This window comes from Rousettus aegyptiacus, unplaced genomic scaffold (assembly GCF_014176215.1).
Source record: "Rousettus aegyptiacus isolate mRouAeg1 unplaced genomic scaffold, mRouAeg1.p scaffold_m13_p_14, whole genome shotgun sequence".
Classification (NCBI taxonomy): Eukaryota; Metazoa; Chordata; class Mammalia; order Chiroptera; family Pteropodidae; genus Rousettus; species Rousettus aegyptiacus.
The window spans coordinates 47,373,325-47,392,193 of record NW_023416289.1 but is presented as its reverse complement, the minus strand read 5'-3'; the positions used below and the strand labels follow the sequence as shown (position 1 = coordinate 47,392,193).

The following is an 18,869-nucleotide window of genomic DNA, read 5'->3' as shown; positions in this document are numbered from 1 at the left end:
GCTGATTATTTTCTCAAAATAAGATAATATCTTTTGGAAAGTTAACTCTGAGATATAAGTATTTGTTGAGTGATATGCAAAGTATCATGCTTTCTGGTACATGAAGTCTTCTTGGGATGGTATGCTAGCATTGACTTTACCAGGAGGAGGAAGTAGTCCTTTTTTCCTGAGCTGTTCAGATTTATCCCCAACTTGGAAAACTGTTTCTCCAGAATTGGCTGGATCTTTTCCTTTTATTCAGCTATCCACTCGAATATCATATCATCAGTCAATCATTTTCTAATCTCCCCATCACTGCAGTCATCATTAATTTCTCTCCCTCCCCTTTTGCCTTAGTGTTTATCATGGCATTTAATTAAATTGTGACTATAAGTTTGAACTTGGATGATAGAAAACACAGATTTCAACTGTAGCGATTAATTATTACAGAATGCCACTCAAAAATCATATAGTTATATACTTGTAGTTAAGTGATTTTATTTGAAGCACTTTTAGGTAAGTCTTTGGAGTTTGAATCGTCTATGCTTTCAATAAATCTGAGCACTTACTATGATGCAATCTTTGACTACTGTGTAAAGTGCTTAAGGCTCACATTAGTCTTCTCTTTAAGGAGCATCTCATTGAGTCATGAGAAAATATGAAAGGAATAGATAATATACACAGTTAAAAATTTTAAAAGAGAAAAATGCTAGTGTTATTTTTTTGCTTGCTGCATCAAGAAAGGACACTCCACGGAAATGACATTTTGTAAGAAACTTCAAAGGTGACAAGGAGTTCTTGAACACTGAGAATCTCTAGGTGGATTCAGGAGAGTGGATGTATGGCTGATTGGTAGGAGCGCAGGATGGCAGGATGTCCAGAAAGACACTCGGGGTTAGACAGGCTATTAGCACCAAAAAGTGAGTCGGGGACCAATGAGGTTGGATGGAATTATCTGGTGACGCTGTCGGTCCACCTTGGGACACCTGGACAATGTGAGCTGAGCCGCAGACGTGATCCCTGACGTGGTGAGCAGGCCGCTGGATGGTCAGGGCAGCAGGCTGGAGTCAGATCGGCACAGATTGTCGATTAATGAACTGATTCTGGTTCACAGATGGAATTCGAATCCAGGGGAGGGGATGGGGCTTGCCTAGCATGGTGGGTGGGAGCAGGAAGGAGCTCTGAGAAGCGTCGCCCATCATGTCACGGCAGAACAAAGAGCCTGGGCCATTAGGGAGGAGACAATGTCCTCACAGGAGGTTCTGGCTGTGGGAATCACGCACCTGCATGGTCATTTTTAGCAGCGCTCTTTGTGCATCACGCCGGAAGTGCGGCGTGGCAACACGGTCTTTCAGGGTTAGCGATTTGTGAGCAGAGGAGTTGGGTGAAACCGGATGTGGACGTGGGACCAAGGATGTCAGGTAGAGAGGGGCGCTGTTCCCACGAGACGGGGACGCAAGTGGGCATGAAACCTAGGTGGTGACCGAGTGTCCTCACAGACAGTGTGATGAGCACAGAGAAAAACGGCCTCGGGGTACAGAGACCCATCATCTCTGTCCTCAGAGGAGGACGGGTTTGTGGGTCCAGCACGTGCACAGTGGCAGTGACAGGGTTGGGGTGAGAGTGTCCCCCTCAAAGGAGGGGGCGAAGGACAATGGCCTGACCTTTCCTGGACCATCTGCTCAGCGCTGCTCCAGAGGCTGCTTTCAATATTTGATGCCCGTGTTAGCAGAAATGCACATCCCTGGTCCCCAAATGAGAAATTCTTGGTCTGAGGTCTGGTCTGATGACCATCAAGATGACTGACCTCAGCGTGGTCCCAGTCAGGGTCCTCTGGGAGAGGGGGAGGAGGACAGAGGGTCCCAGTGAGCTGAGGGAGGGCTCCGGGTTGGTGCACTTCACCCGCTGTGCGGTTCAAGCATCGCATTGTTGTTTGTTTTTAAGGGGGAACACACAAACATGACGCCCCCGACCTCCAGAAGGATTGGGAGGCCTGGCTTAGAAGTGGCGGTACCGACGAGCCTGGCCTGCTGCCTCTTCTGCAGGCCGGTCACTAGGAGAGCCCTGAGCTGGCCAGGAGGTCAGTGGCGGCCAAGCAGAGGCGCACACGGACGCATCCAGCAAGTCTGCACAGGGGCGGCAGTGGAGACATGAAGTTGGAAGACCTCTCCGTGTGGGAAACTGCTTATGTAAGACTGGTTGTACTGGGCGGGCCAGGCGACTCCTTGGGCTGGGCAGTGCCTACCCACCCAAACCCCACACTGGCCATCCTTCGCCTGGGTGGAGGTGAACCCAGAACTGGGCCTGGGTCCCTCACAGCACCTCTGCAGAAAACCAATTACTTATAGAAATAGCCATAGGCAGACATGGAAAATGAAAGCAAGAGATGAGCTGTGGTTCTGAAGGCAGTCAGTCTGTCCAGGGAGGCAGAGAGAGTCCAGAGCCAAGACAGATACCCTGAAATGACTGTCACCTGCCTGACTGACTTTTTCTGTGAATCCTGCCCTGAAGTGTAATACTTTGTGATTCTGACTTATTCTTTATCAAATTCTTCTGAGAGAACAAAAATTCTGAAGAGTAGATGGTTTTGTGGGTGAGATATTAGGTGTCTGGAGAGAGAGATCTTCACTTGTTATCGTTCTGTTTCTATTTACCATGATTTTGATTCATTGTTATAGTTAAGTACACAGGGTTAATCTAGCCTAAGGGAATATTTATGGTTTTGTTGTTAGTTTTTTTCATAATACTCATGGCTTCATACTTGATTTCATCAAATTGCATATCTCTATGTCTTTAAGCTTATCCTGGAGATTTTTCTCTTTCTTTATGGGCTGCCTTGTCACCTTGGTTGTTCATGCTGATTAATGGACTAGTTCTCTGCCTGGGCATTAATGGAAGTGTATTCTGCTTTTTTTTTTTCCAGAAAGATTTATTATAAAAGGTCTCTTTAGTCTCTTACAAAGGTATTTCTTTTAGTTTCCAGTAGGTGGCATCTAAGCCTCTTTATTCCTGCTTTATATAGTCTTTATAATAATGACTTTTTTTCTTTTAGATGTTTAGTCATGCTCACTACCCTCATCTCAGTCCCTGTCAGTGTTAGCAACAGTTTTGATATTTGGGGGAGGGGCACTCTGGGTTGGGGGCTGGGGGCTGGGAGCTGGAGCTCAGCCTTGCATTTTGCAACAGCCGCTGGTAAAAATCAACTGTTGTTTCTCTGCTGTCCCCACTTCTCTGCTCTGCTCCCCGGGCACTGCCGCCGGCTGTGTGTTGCTCACAGCACACCCAGGCAGGGCAGTTCAGGGAACTCACCGCACCTTCTCCCTCCTGCAGGGAGCTCCAGCAGCTGTAAGAGTTAGCTTGTTTCTCCCAGTTTTCCACCCAACACCCAAGGTTCTGACCTGTGGTAGCTCTTATACACAGATCCCATGCTCAGATGTGCCGGTGTGCTGTTTGTTTTTTGTTGTTGTTGAAGTTTAGATGTTCAGCTTATTGTTTCAAGGTGAGAGATTTGTGGGCATCTCTCACTCTGCCATGTTTGTCACCTCTTTTGCTTTTTTTAACTCTACATGAATGGAGGTGATACCCAGGTATAGTCATGCCCCTCCTAGTAAACATCTGCAAATATCTGAAGACATTTTTATTGTCACAATTTGCATGAAGACTACAGTGCTGGCAGCAGAATGGAACTCATTCTTTACCTGTTTCACTCAGAGAGACCAAGTCTATAAGGAAAAGAAGTGAAGAGTTGGGGTTAAGTGCTCACCTCACAAAAATTTCCTGCATGGTATAAATGAGTCCAGTGGCAAAGACATGGGGAATTAGGAAAGATTTCCTGACAAGTGGGTGGAGAACGTGAGAAAACAAGGCCTAAACACTGCACCAAACCAGGTGCTGCTAAAATACTGGTGATCCTTACTGACAGTGGTGGTTCGCCGTTTATTTCTGTAGCATTTAATTTCAGATTAAACTGACTTTTAGTTCTGTGATTTGCCTGACATCAGAGGCTGTGACAGAACTTTCAGAAACAGCTTTTTACATAAGTTATCCCTTAACATTCTAGAGTATGGTGCCACCAGTCTCAATATGCAGAAACCAAACTTGTGACAGAATTCTATCCTGTTTGATAAGTTTAACCAAAAAAAAAAAAAAAGTTTTGGGAGTAAATATATGCAATTTCTAGGGTCCAAATGAAATGTTCCCATTGTACATCATTTATCTAAATTATTTCACTGAGTGCTCCAAGATAAAAGTCAGGTTTTATCCTTACTTCCTGAAATTTTGATTTCCTAATTTTTTCATGTTACATTTCTACTTTTCATGTAAATAAAGACAGTCATGGGTTGTATTTCTATATAAAAAAAAGAAAGACATTAAGATAACCCTATGGTATATATACATGAGTTGGGCAGGTTTTGGAGGTCAGTCTTAAAATTGCACTGCTGTATTTATGATAGTCTCATAAACGTCATGTGGCAGTGTGGAAAAAATAACCCAGGGATACACTGAGTATATAACCACCAACTTCTTTGTTCTTTGATCCCATCATGGATGAAAACTGTTACAGATTTGACTCTGACAGCCCAATGGTGCATTGCTCATTTGTCATAAAAATACCTCATAAAGGTCGGAAATAACTTTTGCTACAAGAAACATGATTCACTTTTAAAAAGTTAAATTTTATTCAATAAAACATGAGCCCTCAGATACATTCCAAATAAAACTGGCAAAAGATAATGCCAGTGTTAACTATATACAAGCAAAAACTATTGTAATTCTTTGGATAAAGCTCCCCTCTCAGGTATCTGCTCTCTACAATTCCCAAGAATCAGACAAAATTTCCATTAATTTTTAATATGCAACAATTACCACCATTCAATAGAAAGTCAACTCTACTTCTTCTGCATTATTTCTACCACAAAATCACCCCCTAGTCACCTAATCACTCCCCTCCCATTGCAAGCCCAGGCCCTTTATGTCCAGACCTGCTGTTTTGTGGTCACTTGGTAGAGCCTTCTTTCCTATGGCTATGGCCTATCCAGAGATGAGCATCATGTGCATAATTCAATATGAAGACTTAGAACAGCTTTCCATTAGTCTTTCCTGATGCATTAATGAATTTGATATTGTTTTTGTTGTTTCCAGAGGACATGGATTTGAATGAACCACGCCCAATGAAGTAGGCCCTTTCATCCTATTGCTTCCCAGAGACCTGTAGAAAAAGCCTATCAGGAAGGCTTAAATTAAGTTCAACAGACTTTAGACTTCAGGTTAAAACTGACAGTCAAGTAGTCTTTTCAAGAAAACTCAAATAACAAAATACTACAAAATGCTAAAAACAATGACCTGTTTGTTCCTCCTGAGTTTAACATACCTTGATTTGTAATTTTTCTGCAGTATGTAATATTTCAGGTTAATCTCAGAGAACTGGAGATATAGGTATTCCCAGTATGGATTCTCAACTGTGTGGTTATGAGAACTGGTTAAAATTTTTTCTTAGTTCACACATTTGTGTAAATTCTTGGGTGAATCCTGAGGGACACATGGTTGCTTAGAAGTATCTCTATGTTCACCATAGTAGTATAGTTTCTGTCCTCAATGAATCCTGTCATTCTGAAGGGGTAGGCAGTTAATGAAAATCCTTGACAGTCACTGTATTTGAAATGTTACTCTCCAAGACATATCCTCTGATGTCCAAGTTTTGCTCTTTGAGTATAAGAATTCACACATATTTCTTTTTGCATTCTTTCTCAAAGACAGAAATTCTGATGTCAATTGTGAGGCCTGGATATATGTTTTGCCACATATATTTACATAACTTCTCTTCACTATGGAGTCTTGGTTCTCGCATAATAAACTCTAATGGCTTTGCCACATGTTGCAATTGTAAGAAATTGCACCAATTTTTGTCCAATTGTGGACCTTGGGTGAAAACATTGCCATATTTTTCTCACAAAAAAAAGAAAAAAGTATTCTTATAGCTAGTAAAGAGCTCAAATTTAAAAATTTTCCATGTTCAAGGTATTTGCAAGTATAAACTCTTTGGTAAATCCTGAGTTTAAAATAGTACCTAAATACCCTACCACATCCAGTACATTTCTAAATGTACCTTGGGCTTGAATTCACACTAAAAGTTTTGCCACACTCAATACATTATTTTTCTGTAGTATTCCCAGATGTCTTCCAATGTTGTGTGACTAAAGACCTTACCACACTCAGTATATTTGTAAGGTTTCTCTCCACTATAAAATTACATGCAAGATGCGATTATGTAAAATCTTGCCACATATTACATTTCTAAGGTTTCTTTCCAGTAGTTTCTCTGATGACTTGCAAGCTATGACTTGTATTGGAAAACCCTGTTACACATGTTGCATTTCTAAGTATTCTATCCGGTATGAGTTATCTGATGCCGAGTTAGGCGTGAACGCACAATAAAGGCTTTTCCACACTGGTTACATTTGTAAGGTTTCTCTCCAGTATGTATACTCTGATGCTGAGAAAGCGTTAATTTCTGACTAAACACCTTGCCACACTCATTACATTTGTAAGGTTTTTCTCCAGTATGGATTCTCTGATGACTTGCAAGGTATGATTTATTACGGAAGACCTTGCCACACTCATTACATATGTAAGGTTTCTCTCCAGTATGAATTAACTGATGGCTATTGAGGGTAAAACGTGCACTAAAGACCTTTCCGCACTCATTACATTTGTATGGTTTGTCTCCTGTGTGAATTCTCTGATGACATGCAAGGTATGACTTCTGACTAAAGACCTTTCCACACTCATTACATTTATAAGGTTTCTCTCCACTATGAATTACTTGATGTCTAGTAAGGCGTGAACGCATAGTAAAGGCTTTTCCACACTCATTACACTTGTAAGGTTTCTCTCCAGTATGGATTCTCTGATGACTTGCAAGGTATGGTTTCTTACAGAAAACCTTGCCACACTCATTACATTTGTAAGGTTTTTCTCCAGTGTGAATTAACTGATGGCTAATTAGGGAAGAACGCATAGTAAAGACCATGCCACACTCATCACATTTGTATGGTTTGTCTCCAGTGTGAATTCTCTGATGATATGCAAGGTGCGATGTCTGAATAAAGACCTTGCCACATTCATTACATTTGTAACGTCTTTCGCCAGTATGAAGACTTTGATGACGTGCATAGTTTGATTTGTTACTGAAAACCTTGCCACACTCATTGCATTTGTATGGTTTCTCTCCAGTATGGATTCTCTGATGACTTGAAAGGTGCGATTTATTACGAAAAACCTTGCCACACTCATTACATTTGTAAGGTTTCTCTCCAGTATGGATTCTCTGATGACTTGAAAGGTATAATCTATTACGAAAATCCTTGCCACATACATTGCATTTATAAGGTCTTTCGCCAGTATGAATACTTTGATGACGAGCATGGTTATATTTGTTACTGAAAACCTTGTCACACTCATTACATTTGTAAGGTTTCTCTTCACAATGAATTGCCTGATGGTAATTTAGGATTCTGTGTACAATAATGGCTTTGTCACACTCACTAAATCTGTAAGGTGTATTTCCAGTATGAATCGACTGATGGTAAGTAAGGCTAGAAGACACTCTAAAGGCTTTGCCACACTCATTACATTTGTAAGGTTTCTCTCCTGTATGAATACTCAGATGGCTTGCAAGGTGTGATTTTTTGCGGAAAGCCTTTCCACATTCATTACATTTGTAAGGTTTTTCTCCACTATGCATTACCTGATGGTAAGTGAGGCTAGAAGACCCCTTAAAGGCTTTCCCACAATCACTACATTTGTAAGGTCTCTTTCCAGTATGGACTGACTGATGGTAATTAAGGCTTGAACGCACCCTAAAGGCTTTGCCACATTCATTACATTTGTAAGGTTTATCTTCAATATGAATTATCTGATGGCTAGTTTGCCTTGCACACACACAAAAGTCTTTGCCATGCTCATTACATTTGTACGAATCTTCCCTGCATGCTTTTAGGCCTTTTGTCAGTATTGAAGGATGTCTAGAATCAATCCCGTATATAGTACAAACGTTGGCTTGGACACTACAAAAAACTCTTTGAAGTGGAGAAATGGAGGAAGTATTGTTGAAAGGCTTCTTTGTTGAGACATATTCGTCAATTTTCCCTTCCGTTTGAAATATCTCCATATCTGACAGATGTGAGTGAAACCTTAGTCCAACTTTGTTTTCAGCAGGCATCTGTTCGGCATCCTCTCTACCATGTTGACCTATGTTATCTGCCAGATGTTCTTTATGAGTTACAGGCATTCCTTTCTGATTCCTTTCATCATTTCTCTGCTGATGTGCAAAGTCATGCATATCTTCCTGAATATTCCTGAAGTACAAATCTTTGATTACACGGCTTTCACAGGGCCCAAACATCTCTGTTTGGAATATTCCTCCTGCATTAATGATTTCTGTTGGTTTTAATTTCTTCATAATATATGAAGAACAGGTATCTATAAGATATAAAAAATCATAATTATAGTATTAACTTCTAAATGTTTCATGCTGAATTCTAATATGACAGGAAAAGCAAAGTTTTACTGAATATATTTATGAAAGTTCCAAAGCATGATCCTCAAACTTAGAAAATAATAATGAACTGGATACTTTACCAATGAAACAGTGGTCAACGCAATTCCAATTACTATCAGGATAGCCTGATTTCAAACACCCGATGATAAAACACGTCGTCAAAACTTATGTTAGCTTTCAAGGAAAAGGTATTTCTTACCATGACTCCAAATCATGTAACAATTAACAGTAACCAGGTCGCTATCTCATAACTGAGTAAAAATGTCGCATATGTATTTTTACATACACATTAGAAATAAATGCTGGAGACAATATATGTAATGGTAAATAATCCAAAATGACACTACCTAGAGAAACAATCAATATACAGGGCAGTAGAAAATTGTATGACATATATACCATATATTTATGATAAATCAGTGACATTAACTTCCAGACCTCAACACGAACAATCCCACATGTCCTGATTAAATAGTGGGCAAAGAATGTGAGCAAATATTTCTCTAGTGATAATGTACAAACACATGAAGAGATGGCCAGTATCAATAATCAGGAAATGCATATCTCGAGCATGATGAGGTATCACTTCACACCCATTAGAGGGCTAGTATCAATTTTAGTACATGGGCGGCAGAAGTGAGCACACGATGGCCACTACCAAAGAAGCAGGAAATGATGGGTGTTAGATTTTAAAAACTGGGACTGCTGCTAGGAAGGTACAATGCTGTGGCCGCTATGGAACCCAGTACGGCAACTCCTTGAAAATCTGTTATAGGCTAAATGTGCCCCTCTAGAATTCCGATGCTGAAATCCTCCAAATGACAACAGTGAGCCTGTGGGAGGTCACTGGGTCATGAGGGCAGATCCCTACTGAGGAGCATCAGTGCCCTCCAGAAAGAACAGAGACCTGCCCTATGAGGAGACAAGAAGTCAACCACATGCAACAGGGAAGAGGGTCCTCCTCCCAACTTGATCATGTTGGGCCCAACCTCAAACTTCCGATCTCCAGAACAGGGAGGAACACTTTCCTGTCGTTAATACGCCACCCACTTGGGTTCTCTGTTCTAGGAGTGAGAACAGACAGATCCAGCAATTCCATTTGTGGGGACATAGTAACAAAAATAATAATAATAAAGCAAAATCTCAAAGAAATGTTTGCGTTCCCATATACAGAAGCATTAATGACAACCAGGAGAGAGAAAGAACCTAAAAATCCATGGAGATGACTGTACAAACAAAACACAATAAATATGTATTGTTCAGTGTGAAAAAGATACTAACCTGGTCAGTTGCACCAATGGAATACCCCAATGACATCATGCCAAATGACATAAGCCAACCATAAATAAGAATTCTATAGGATTTATAGAAAAAAAGAATGCTGTTTGCCAGGGATTAGAGAAAGAGGAAAACAGAAAACAAGTGATTTTAAATTAAATACTCCTCATCATCAGTTAAATTGTACTCAAACAATTAAATATGGTACAAATTAACTCTGCAAAGGACAAATGAAACAGAGTCATGTTAACTTTTATGATAATTAATAGAGATACATGAGATCAAGGGAGTTCCTTTGGTACTTATTAGCAGACACAGAATTATTATTATGAAACAATGAGACTTAAAAGGCACTTACACCAAATGCATTACATCTACTCCCTAAATATCATCAGAAAAATGCAGCCATCTTCTGTAGAAAATAACCCACAATATGCAACAACTTATATTCAAGGGCACTGTAAGTAGCAGCAGTTACGTGTAGAAATACCATCTGGGAGTTAGGTGAACATCACAAAGAAGACTGATGTGCAGACAGGCGCTCAGCAACATACACAGCAAAGAAGAGCCAGAAAACAACCAGCAAGAACCTGGAGGGAAGACGACAGACCCCAGGTGCACTGTACAGACAGCTTAGATGGAAAGAAGGAAACAAAATAGTCCTCATGTGATTGCTCAAGGCCACAATTTCCAGAATACTTTAGAATTTTGTAGAAATTATAAGTGTTATAGAAAGTCCTTCAACTCTAAGAAATCAGCTAAGTTTCCTGTAAAATACAATGAAAGATTTAAGTATTAATTCAGTATACCAATGAGGACAAGATGGTTCCTGACAGGGAGAGTAATTTTTAGAAAGGAGTAGTTAAACCAGGAAGCAAAAAAGCAGGGAAACTTACCCACCACTCAATGTAATTGTGGATAGAAAAATGAAAACACTACAGAAAAAGCAGTATCTTATATAATGAACTATGACAAGTCAACTTAAAGCTATTTTTAGAATTAAGATAAATGTGTATATATATATTACCAGATATTAGAAATTGCCAATTTAAAACTTACAATAAACCAAACTGACAAGAGCAACTTAATATGACGTACTAAATCAGGTGAAAATGCAGAAAGACTATTTTTTTGTAAATATTCTAGAACAATTTTAAGATGTAGGGAAATAACTGGTGAGGCAAACCCACCACACTAAAGGAGGAAACACTTATATCAATAATGTCTTTTCCACAATTCCATCCTCCCACACATAGCAATTACAAAACACTGAGTATCATTAAAAAAATGTAACCGATGACTAAATAAAATTCAAGTACATATAATGCAAGAGAATGTGCAAGACGAAAGTAGCAGCAGCTTGAAGAAAAACACACAAAGTGACTTCACTGAGGCACCATTCAACTTCGCAAGCTCCCTCGACAAGATGCTTCAACTTGTACCTGCTGAGGCAGCGTGCACAACGGTACACACAAGGTGTGAGAACTGTGGCATGAATGGCAGTTTAGTCAGTAACCTCAAGGGTAGAAGGCTGTGACCTTGGACAATGTTCTCCAAGGAGAAATTCTCCCTGTTTAGTGCATGTGCGCACATGATCCACATGAACACAATGTCCTGGAGAGATGCTGACTGACACTAGTCAAAACATAAAAGAAAACGGAAAACACTTATCAGTCTGGCTGCCGGGACACTTTCTACGCTGGTGTCCGGGGACACGGTGACGACTCTACCGGGCAGATTCTAGTACTGGATCTGTGCGAACACATGTTGCAACATATGAGTCAAAGTATTTCCATCAAAAATTTTCCATGGGCGAGTCCACCAGGAGTTGTCCATCTACTAAAGGTGGATGACACTAATGAAAGATGACGGTGACCTATCAGGCCCCAGGAATGTGTAGTTCACGGGCAAGGTTCAAGAGAAACCATGTGAACTATAGAGACTGTGAAATCTGGAAGAGTCTGTATCGCAAACCAGGTAGTGTGGTGCAGAGAGAGAAAAATACAAGGAATGGGGCCAGACCCTGCAGGATTGTGAGGGGACTGTGCATGCCACCACAAACACCGCACTACAAACAAACATGACGAAGGCTGCGACCTCCTCGCTCCCTTCCCGACGTCTTACCTGTGTTCGCACCTTTAATACGTTCCCACCGATTTAGTGCTGCTGCTGCTGCTTTCGATTCATTCTCCAGAGTCCAGGGCGCCTTCCCTTGCTCCAAAATGGAGACAATATACAGATCAGAAACGGGTATTCCTGCACACAGAAGAAAGGAGCGTGAACACCGGTAGTTCTTCCAGAATCCCTGATCTCTGCTCCACTGAGGAAGGAAAACAGTACAGATGGATCAAGAAAAATTGTTCCTGAATCCATCGACTCCTCGCCTCCTTCTGTGCATAGAAGGCAGTGTCACGTGCTGATAGCCAGCTCTCTTCCAAAAGCAGCTCAGTTAACATATAGGAATAAAAAACAAAATCTGGATAGTTTTAGTTTGCTACAGGGCTTTATATACACTTAAGCTCTGGAACGACCTCTGATGAATCACAACGTGGCCAGACCATCTGAAGAAAGGGCCAGGTTGAAGTCTCGATGCCACCTTGTGAAGCCTTTCCGTATCCTAGCAAACAGAACTTCGATCTCTGTCAGGCAAGGCAGAGGCTCCCAAGAAGCACCCAAGGGTAAAGGAAGAGATACACAGGGCATATCCGGACCCTGGAGGGGACTCAGCCTCACCCAGGAAAAGCAGGTTCCGGTAGCTCTCCAACATCACGTCCCTGTACAAGGCCCGCTGAGCTGGGGACAGGCATTCCCACTCCTCCTGAGAGAATTCGATGAACACATCGCCGAGGGTCAACCGTCCCTGAAAGGAAACACATTTCAGCAAGGGAAAATGGAGACAGTTCTTATCTTCACCCGGAATGAGAAGAGGAGAGAGATGTGAAATCGATTCAGCTGGTGTGTCTGACAGAGTCACGTCGGGATTTTTGAGCAAGTTATGTGTCTGTAATGTTGGGGTTTTCATTACTTTCCTATAAAAGCTTACAAAAGCCTGTAGATTAGGGAGCATCTCTGGTATCTGTGGACAATACATTAAATTACAATTAAAATTCAAGCCCAGGCTGCCTACAGAGAAGGTTTAGATGTTATGTTCTACACACTAAGTCATATTCACATCTAGATGAGCTAGAGCCTGAGCAGTGGTGTCAGAGAGGACAAAATCCAGTCTTTTTAAAAATTCAAACTCTTTGTTAGTATGAGGGTAACAACAGACATGACTAAATGTTCTGAACCTGTCATGTGTACGTTAGTCTAAATGCTTTACGTATTTTAATGTGTTATCAACACGGCAGTTCACTACAGACAAACCTGTTCTCATCTTACCATGAGAAAACGTGTCACATAGACTCTAAGAAACCAGCTTCAGGTCATTATCTAAGATTTGACCCAGCAAACACCGGAAATCAGGTAGTGAACTCTAGGCTTGAACCCAAAGAATCAAAATTATGTAATATGCAGAACTTTCAGAGTAAACTGGACAAAGCGTTGTCTGAGAGCACTTGCAAAAGAGTGCTAGGTTAACCATACTGAACTGCATAAAGGGTCATTACACTTACATGCACGCACAGAACACATATGTTACTATTTTTTTACTTCTGCTTAAGTCATTAAATGTGAGTGTAGGGATAAAATGAAGACCATGGAACATGTTCAAGAGTTAAACCGCTAAAATACGTAAAACATTTATAAATTTTTTTAAAAGTCATAAACCTGCACGGTTATATACTCATTAACACACATATAAACAAACCAATTAACTGAAATTAGAGAGGTTATCTCTCCACGTATTTTTGGATGATTTTATTGCTATTTTTATTCATGTGTATTTGAGTATCGTGAGTCAATAAAAATGTACCAGTGGTACTTATTTTCACATTTCAAGATTGTATAGTAAAGGAGGCAAGAAAAAAATATATGTTCAAACTCAAAAAAATTGAGTAAGACTACTTTAACTCCATTTTTTATTAAGTACTTATTAAAATCTATAAATACGATTTTATCCATTTACATTTAAAAGTAGGCATTAACAAAAGCCAAAAGGTATTGGATTATTCCACTAATAAAAGAAGGATTAAAGATTTTAAAGATTATTGTTAAATGACTAAAAATTTTCGAGTCATCACATTAGTGGACACTTGAAAAAATCTTGGAGAAATAAAAATCGGAACAAAAATGAAATTGGAGAACAACCTGTCATTAACCAGGAACATTTCACCCAACATTTTGATTATCAGAAAACAGTGGATGCTCATCTTCTCTAAAATCACTGTGGAGAAAGAAGGCTGACCAGAGCTGCTGCCTCAGCAGACTAGATGAGGGAAAAAAAAGAAAAAAATAGATTGAGTACGACAAGAGAGTCAAACACATGACCTGTGAAAATTCACAGATTGAAAGATAGAGATTGGCTAATAATAAAAGGAGCAATCAAGATATTCCATGCAAACCATATCACAGAGAGCCAGGGTGGCTATATTCTATGAGACAAAATAGACTATAAGACAAAAACTGACAACCGACAAAGAACAGTATAATGGAAAAAGGGTGTATTTGCCAGGAAGCTATAACAATTATAAACACAGATGCACGTCAAATTAAAGCTCCCAAATATATGAGATAAATGTTGACAGGAATGCAGGCAGAAATAGGCACCAGCACAGTAATCATATAAGATCTTATTATTTCAGTTTTAGTTATAAATACAAAAACCAAACACAAGATCCATAAGAAAATAGAACACTTGATAACGCTATCAAGTGACAGAGTCTAACAAACATATAAAGAACACTCCACTGAACACTAGCAGAAAACACATTTTTCTCAAGTACACATAAAACATTCTCCACAATGGACCACTTGCTGGCCAAAAAACAAATATAAAAAGATGTTTACAAACTGCCAGTGTAAAAAAGATATCTTCTAACCACAAGAAAATGACACTTGAAACAAAGTAGAGAAAAATCCACAAATGTGGAAAACAAGTCATTCTAAACAATCAATAGTTCAAAAACTCTCAAGAGATTTTTTAAAATCTAGATGAAAATAACAGTGTAAATACTACATACTAAAATTTATAAGATGCAGTGTTATGGTACTAGAAGTGTTAAGTGGTAGATATTTACATTAAGAAAGAAAATCTCCAATCAGAAATCTACTTTTACACTTCAAAAAGAAAAAAACCACATTTTAGTAGAAGACAAACAAGATTAGCACAAAGGTAAATAAAAGACTAGAATGTGAACATAAACATCAAACTAAGGGCTGGATTTTTTGAGCATATTAACAACATTATAAGTCCCAAATTACGCTTAGATTCTTTAAATAATTTAAATCAGAAATAAAACAGGAAACACTGCAAGTGATGTAACAGAAAGATTTTTAATGATTTTGAGAGAGTAATATAAACAGTATTATACGAAAAAATTACATAACCTAAAAGACAATGAGTAAATTGCTAAAAACATACAAGAACCAATCAGGAAGAGTAAAAATGTAATCCAAAAGATAAGATTTTAGTATTAATCGATAACATCCAACAAAAAAATATACTCCATAATTTCTACCATATGTTAACAGAAAATAACAGTTGTGACAAACACCTTCCAAAAAAATCTAAAAATGAACACCTGCAAACTAATTCTATGGCGTCTGCATGATTCTTAAAAAAACGCAAAAAAGGCACAAGAAAAATAAAAATTACAGACTAATATCCCTAATCAGTATTGATGCAAAACAAAATACTAGGAAAATAAATTTAATAATACATTAAAAGGATTACACATCATGACTAAGTGGAATTTCAACACATATAGATAAAAAAAACCTCTTATCAATTAACCCACATTAAGAGAATGAACAGAAGGAAAAAACACATGATTTCAAATAGTGCAGAGGCTTTTACTAAATTTAACAACCTTTTAAGAAACTCTTTTAATAGTAAACTACTTCAACATAATATAAGCCACATTAGAAAAGCACACAGCTCTCATCATACTCGATGGTGCACATCTAAAAGATTTAGCTCTCAAGCAAAAATGCATACTCTCAGCACTACTATTCAACAAAGTACTAGAAATACTAGCCAGAGCAATAACACGAGAAAAATATTTTTAAAAGTCATCGAAATTAAGAACTAAAATTCTCTTTTGCACATGAAACAAGCTTACATGTAGAAAACCACGGAGGTTCCACACATGTAAAAAAATGTTAAAATTGGACAATCATTTTAGAAAAATTACAATGAACAATCTGAAAAGAGATTCAAGAAAATCCAACTGATTACAGCATGACAAAGGATGAAATACATGGGAATAAGTGCAGCCAAGAAAGTGAAAGGCATACACTGAAAACTAGAAAACATTGCTAAAAGGAATCTAAGGAGGTACAGAGAAACAGAAAGGCATCCCTTACTCGTGGATTCTAGGACTTAACATAGTTCAAATGCCCATGCTACCCAGAGCGTTCTATAGGTTTGATAGGATCACTATCAAAATTCCAAAATATTTTGGCAAAACACAGGCACACACTACGATTCATCTAAGACAGAGCGATTGAAAAGGGTCAGAACACTTTGAAAATTATAAAGGGAGAGGCTTATCTTTTTTAGACTTAAAAATATATTACAAAGCAAGTGTCACATCAGGGGGTTCTGGCATTAATCTAGATACGTGAATCAATAAAACAAGGAGAATGCCCCGAACTAAAGCCCCGCATAGATGCCAAATGATTTTAGACAACACCATCAAGACCACACAATGGAGAGAAGTCCGTTCATCAAATCGTGCAAGGAATACTGGAAAACTACATACAAAAGAATGACCTTGGGAGCTTACCTGCATCAAACAAAAATCTTCCGAGTGTCAAAGGATATGATCCACAGGGTGAAAATGCAACCTCCGAGGAATGGATGTGAGAAAAATGATCTGAAGAATCTCCAACCGTCAAACATTACGGTTGATTTCCGATTTTAAAGCGGATCATGGAATAAAACATCTTCTGTCACCAAGGTCTGTCTGTGAACTTTCCACTCTATCCCCAATCATGAAGATTTTGAAGTCAGTGATTCACTCCTTCAGCTTCCAACGCATCAGAAAAGCAGTCAGAGACATTTCCGCCTACTGAACTCTTTTCAAGAACTTAGGTATTTGTGCCTAATACAAAATGTGATTTCTATGTGCATAGCCTTTTATCTTGGTTGACAGAGAGGTGACAGTGCATCCAGATGTGGCCCCTGTATCGTCCCCATTGCCTAACCACATTGACGACACAAAGCCCACACCCCGTCTCAAATCCAAGAGTGTCCAGGATGATGATGCCCAGTGAAGCCTCTTCACAAGTCCCATGTCACTGGATCACAGTGAGGTGGAATCTAACTAGAGATGACAGGGACTGAGGGGGAGGGCCCAGGTTGAGTGCGAACCAAAGCTAGGACAATTCAGAATCAGAGGAGATCAGAAGGTCAAAGGACATTCCTGGAAGGACAGACACAACAATCAACCGAAAATGGGCCCTTACCTGAGAAAGAGCCATCACTGACCCGCTTTGTCTTTTCTTCCTTTTCTGGGCTGCTTCCTCACGCAACATGTCTTCATGAGTCAACCTGGAAAGATGAAAATATTCTGTTTATCAGCATATCCCTTGTCTGCCACGACCGCACGCAGGGAAGACCTCACCATGAAGGAAAGACAGTGTTCTCTACTCCTATCACAGGACGCATTCAGGACAGTAAACTGCTCTTCCCTTTCCTCAGATCACGCTGCCCTCCTGGTCACGCCATCACACTGCAGCAGTGGGGACCTCGGCTGAACGACACTCCCCTTCAGGTCACAGGCCTGGCCCCGATCTATCCCCGTGTAGAGCAGAGCCCCCTCGCCCTCACCCCAGATCTCAGCCCCCAAAAATGGAAAGACTCAGAGGCTTGCTGCTCGACGAGGCATACACATTAAAAGCACCTGAAACACTTTAATTATTATTAAGGCTGGCCCCAGACCGGTTATGTCAATGACATTTTCTACTCAGGGAGCACAAAAGACGTCACTTCAGAACACCCCAGCAATCTAGCGCGAAGCGGAACGTCGCACCGCTGGAGGCGGCCCGGCTGGCACACCGGCCGCCTGCTTTTTCTACCTCCCCCTGAGGCCCTGCTGCTCGCGATCCCCGGGCCCGCACAGGAGTGGGACGGAATCAGACGCCTGCCCCCCGCAAGCGCGCAGGTCCCAGACGGGTGCGACGTCAAGACACTGGGTGGCACAGGGCAGAGCCAGGTCGCCCCCTCGACCGCGGTGTCAGAGGAAGGGGGCTACGAAGGGGAGGCCTGAGCAGCAGACGGACCCCGCCTGCGCCGGACGCGACCGCAGGCGGGACGCTGTGCCAGGACAGGGGCGTGGTGCCCGCAACCCCAGGGCCGGGGAGAGGACGCGGCGTCTCCTGGCCGGAGACAGCCGGCGCCGCCCCGAGCCCGCGAGCGCGAGGCCGGGCCGAGAACCCGCCTCACGGAAGGCGGTTAGGGCGCCTGATGGGCGCGGGAGGGTTTCATGAGGAAACCGTGGCGGGTCCACATGGAACGAAGGTGGAGGGCGGCGGGCGGCCCCGAAGCCGTTTCCCACGCCGATGGCCGCGCCGGCCCGTACGGGCACCCCGAAACTAGAGGGAAGGGCCGACTGTGGGGATGAGGAGGTCCACGGCGACCCCGATCCCTTTTGGAAGCGGGGCTGTGAAACGCAGGTTTACGCTCGAACGACGGAAACTCACGCTCGGCGCAGCGTCCTGCAGCCAGCCCTCCGCTCCGTGTCGGAAAGAAATGGCGCGCGGAAAGGAGAAACGGAAGTCCTTGGGGCGGGGCCTGGTCAGAGGTCGGGCCGGCGCAATGGCCCCTGGGAAGACGAGGAATTGGGCCGTTGGCGGGGAGGGGAGCATTGACCCGGGAGTCCGCGCCTGCGCACTGACCGCGAGGTAGGGGGTGTGGAACAAATCCAGGGGCGGGGCAGGGCGGGCTGAG

At 41.3% G+C, this 18,869-nt stretch overlaps 1 pseudogene; it reads right to left on the bottom strand.

The window, feature by feature from the left end:
- Positions 1-4,634: 4,634 nt before the first annotated feature.
- On the bottom strand, positions 4,635-18,698 carry LOC107500396 (annotated as a pseudogene).
- Positions 18,699-18,869: the final 171 nt, after the last annotated feature.